The following is a 5,219-nucleotide window of genomic DNA, read 5'->3' on the forward strand; positions in this document are numbered from 1 at the left end:
TGAAGCATAATATCTCTCTGGGGCTATCCCCTCTCCAAGTTGAGTTTTCAGACTTGCCGATTGGATCCATCCACAAATTCATTCTCTCTCTCTCTCTCTTTTTTTTTTTTTTTTTCTTTTTTTTTCTTTCCCCCCCTTTTTTTTCTCTCTCTCTTTTCCTTTCTCTCTCTCTCTCTCTCTCTCTCTCTCTGTGTCTCTCTCTCTTCCTTCTCTTTCTGTCTCTGTCTCTGTCTCTCTCTCCCCTTCTCTCTGTCTCTCTTGTCTCTGTCTCTCTCTGTCTCTATCTCTGTCTCTCTCTCTTCTCTCTCTCTCTCTCTCTCTCTCTTTTCCTTTCTCTCTCTCTCTCTCTCTCTCTGTGTCTCTCTCTCTTTTCCCTTCTCTTTCTGTCTCTGTCTCTGTCTCTCTCTCCCCTTCTCTCTGTCTCTCTCTGTCTCTGTCTCTCTCTGTCTCTATCTCTGTCTCTCTCTCTTCCCTTCTCTCTCTCTCTCTCTCTCTCTCTCTCTCTCTCGCTCTGGCTCTGGCTCTGGCTCTGTCACTCACTTTGTGTATCTATGTAGAGATAATATACTTAGATGTAAATATTTTGGTATCTAGATATAGATAACTATAGATATGAATAGTTAAAGATAGATAGGTCTTGAGCCTCTACCTTTAATAATCAAATAGCAGCCACAGTTAATGGAAAACAAAGGCATTTAGTAAGATGGCAAGAACATTAGTTATAAAAGATCTATCGCCTACAAACTCAAACTATGAAAAATATTTACAAAATTTATGTGAATTCATAGAAGAGAGTGGGAACAAACTTAGAGCACACTGACAGTACAGAAAATATGTAGGAAATACATGACATGGGAAACTCATATGCCTGCTACTACAGAATCCAGAAATTCTTTCTTTTCTCTTAGATTCTAGTGGGGTAATAGCTAAACAAGTTGTAGTATTTGAATATAATGGAGAATTTTGAAAATGTAAGGGTTATGCTACAGTTCTTTTTTATTATCCTGACTCAGTTTCCCTAATTATCCTGACTCAGTCGTGCCTCAGTTTCCCTGCTTGTTAGTTCTACAAAACCTCCCCTCCCTCTTTATCAGAATACTTGATAAGGATAAAAGGTCTTATGTTTTAGAATTTAGAATATCAGAATGCCTCTTCCCATCCCAAGTGATCAGAATGTCAGATACTGTCTTATCAAGATGCCTCTCCCTGTGTCTGGGGTGCCTCCCCCTGATTATGTCATCCCATCTCCGGTGGTTCACCCCACCCTGTCAGAGTCCTGTTCCTGCTCTCTGTACTTTGACACTGCCCCTGCCTCAATCTACCCTCTGTGTCTGAGCCACATGCATATATGTCATTGAGAACTCTGATTGTTTGATTCATGGAGACGATAGTCTCATTCAGCTCTGGGACCAAAAATGGATCCATTTGATCCCAGTATATCTCTCCAGTTAAGAAACTATTAAATACTCTCTAATCTCTATCTTGCTCAATTTCTCCGGCATTACATCTGAAATGATGAATATGATGATAGAGAAAATTGGGAAAACATTATTGAATTAATATAATAATTACAGAATAATAATAATAATTACTGAATTAACGCAAAACAAAGTGAACAAAGCAAACTATGCATAATGATTATAACAATGTAATTAAAAGAAAAATTTTTAAAAATTAAATGGAATGCTGCAAAGCTATAATGACCAAACTGAGCCCCCAAAAGAAAATTGATAGTGAACCTTCCTGTCCTTCTTTACAGAGTTAGGTGATAAAAGATGTGAAACACTGCATAAAATGTCAAGAATCTTTGATGTGCTAATTAATTTTATTGAACTGTTTTTTTTTTTCCCCCCTTTTTGTTTTTTGTCTTAAGGAATGGCACTTAGGGAAGGGGAAAAGGGAAAGATATACTGGGAAATATAAATTATGTTTTTTTAAAGACATCAATAAAAGTTATTTTTAAAAGGGTACCTTTGTTCCCAAAATATGTCTTTTTCCTATGTTAGGGTCTAATCAATTATGTTAAGAGTATATACTTTCCCCAAGAGTTTTCCCAAAACTCTAGGAGAGATTACAGTACATACAGTACATAGTTTAAAGTATTATATCAATATAATATACCAATATGTAAATGGAAAGAACAAACCAAAAATCTTAACTCTTATCAAACCTGGCTTTGAAAAGGAGAGAAGAAAAGGCAATTCCTTTCTTCCTTTACAGAAGTGGGGGGACTATAGCTGCGGAACATTGCATAGACTGTCAGACTTGGTTGATATATTAGTTTTACTGACCTTTTTTTCCCCTCTTAGTTTTTATCCTGTAATATAATAGGTAACTCTTTAGGGATTGAGAAAAGGAATAAATACATTTAGAAATGAAAGTAATATAAAACCAAAGAATATCAGTAAAAATTGTAAACAAAATGTTATGTCAGGTAGAACCCATATCACAACCATTTGATGAGGATATTCATGTGATATCCACAATGTGACATTATTGTTGTTTCTGGTACTGAGTATACATAGCATACAAGAGACAGGGTTGCCACTCTGAGAATTGAATGTATATGTGACAAACAGATAGAAGACACTCATTATTTCTCCAAGACTCTCCCATTAACCAGGCTACTTAAAACTCACAGTGTGTTTTCTATGGAAAACTATGAATATTGGATATTTTCTGCAAATTTAGTGAGATAAGTGTGGAGATTGAGGGGTAGGTGAAAATGAAGAGGAGAAAGGAGCCTCCTGGCATTTTTAGATGAGGGTTGGTACCTGTTGGTCCCTGGAGCTCTAAGAAGGGGTTGTGTAGGTGATAGCAAGACTCATCTAACGAAACAATAGCTTAATGTCACCAAGGCTCCACTCTATCCAAATGAACTCATAACTCAAAAAGACACATTCTAAATAATAATCAACATTTTAAAATTTTATGGTGATTTGATATTTTAAACATAATTTTCTGAACATCATTTATTTTAAGGTTTAAATATAAAAATGTATCCTTTTTTCCCCATATGGGGCAAGTAATGATTAAAGAATTGAAGTTTCCTGGTGAATGAAGCAGTCCCAACCACTTTTCATGACAAAGTTGGTAATTAGAAGGCCAATTTAATGGTGAATCAGGCAGAAATATTCAAAGCATGACAAATGACTTTAATAATGTAGCTTGCAATGCTTGAACAGAAATAAATTTCACTTCCTCAAACTCTCGCCTTTTTCTGCCTGCCTGGAAGATAGAACTGTCCAGGAGGTATTTTTTGCCCTTTATTCAGTAAAGCTTTTACTAGATTTTAAGCGGACCAAATAGCTTGCAAATGCAAAAACATCATTCAACTTCTTATGATTTTTTTTTCCTGAAGGGGGACTATGTTGTGAATTCTGAGGAAGTCAAGATTTATTTTTCCTACATTCTGCTTAGCCATTGCAATAGTGATTTTTTTGTTGCAACACTGGCTTGAAGCATGAAGAGAAGGCAGCCGGGGCCTCAAAATTGAAAGCTAATTTCAGTGTTTGTCATAAGTTTGTTAAGACCACATGCATTCCACAGTTTGAAAAATTTCATTATTCTGTCCATGCTGGGGCTTCGTAATTGGATAGTAAGGATGTTCAAAGACTAATTTAGTGAATTGCACAATATTTTAAATGGAATTATGCAGGTTTATGGGTCCTTGGGGGATTGAGCTAGGAGCCTCTTGAGAAAATCTGTTTATCAGTAAATGATATTAGCAGCTTTCACCTAGCTTTTGTCTTCATTAAATTGCTGCTCTCCCAATTGAGGGTCACATCTGAGGCCTGCTTTGATAATTTGTCATTATTGTCTTGTTTATTGGAGCATAAAGTTGATACAGCAAGGCTGTGCTGTGTCTACACAATGTGCAAAGAAGTTTTTATTAACAGCTCATCCCAGGCTAAATCTAAGTGGAATTTTCAGGGCTTAAGCATTCTCATTTCCATAGAAACTCCATGAGAGCAAGTCATGGCCACCTTTTCTAATACTAATGACATTTAATAGCATTAACAATATTGACTGACTAAATTTCTATTCAGATTTTTTTTAAAAAATAAATTTTTGTGTGTTTTGAAAATGGGCTGGAACTTAGAATCACTCTTCTAGAATTATAGTTTTGCTCCATCAAAGAAAAACAATCACTTAAAATGTCATATTCATTCAGGAAGATTGATTTAAGATTTGTAAATGTACATTTGTTAATGTACATTCATTATTTCATTGAATTCTTACAACATCATGTTTTTTTAAAAGCTACATGTATTATCATACACCCTCCCCCTTTTTTTCTTTACAGATGACAAAGCTGAAGTTAAGGAGAAATAAAGTAACTTACTAAGAATTGTACTGTTAAAAAGTAAGTTTGAGGAAGGATCCAGAATTTGGCTTTCTGACTTTAAAAATAGTATTCTATTGTTCACTTAGTATCAAACACAGGGATTATCCTCAATGGAGTTATATTATTTGGAAATACAACTGTGTATCCAATCCCTGTTGGACAAAGCTTTTTGTGATTGTATCACTTCAATGAACCTGGGAACTCAGCCTTGTGAAAATACTCTCCATCAGTGTTGTTGGCACCTTTTTCCTAAAGAATGTTCTAAATCTGACAATAAGTGAGGGACAACCCAAAAATTTATTTAATTGGAAATATTTCATTTTCCATTGATTATTTGAAGATCATTAAATACATATAAAATCAATTCCATAAGTTCCCATAAGCCAGTCCATCCTCATTATATATATGTATGAATTTTTAAAAAATGAGATCTGACAATGATCTTTCATAATGGTTTGGATTGGATTTAAGAGTAGGAATCAAGTTTGATAAATCCATTCAAGTTACTTGCTGTGTACCTGGCTAGGAACCGACAACACAAAGATAAAAATGAAGTCTCTAAGTCTCTTCCCTCAATGGACTTATATTTTACTGGAAGAAAATAGTATATACATTGCTAAATACATACAAAATAAATATAAAGTTATTGAAAATGGAAAATAGGGGAAATTAAGGAAAGGCCACCTGTAGGCGGTATCAATTTTATTTCTGATAAAGGTCCAGATTCTCTTCATTTTCAGTACCAGAAAAATTTAGATATGCTTTATCCTTAACTTGCATGCTGACAAGTGACTTCTCACCTAAGCTAAGAGTGAATGGTCCCTTACATACTAATATCCTTGATAATTCTCTCACACAATTATAAATCTAC

The sequence above is a fragment of the Sarcophilus harrisii genome, chromosome 3 (genome assembly GCF_902635505.1).
Source record: "Sarcophilus harrisii chromosome 3, mSarHar1.11, whole genome shotgun sequence".
Lineage (NCBI taxonomy): Eukaryota > Metazoa > Chordata > Mammalia > Dasyuromorphia > Dasyuridae > Sarcophilus > Sarcophilus harrisii.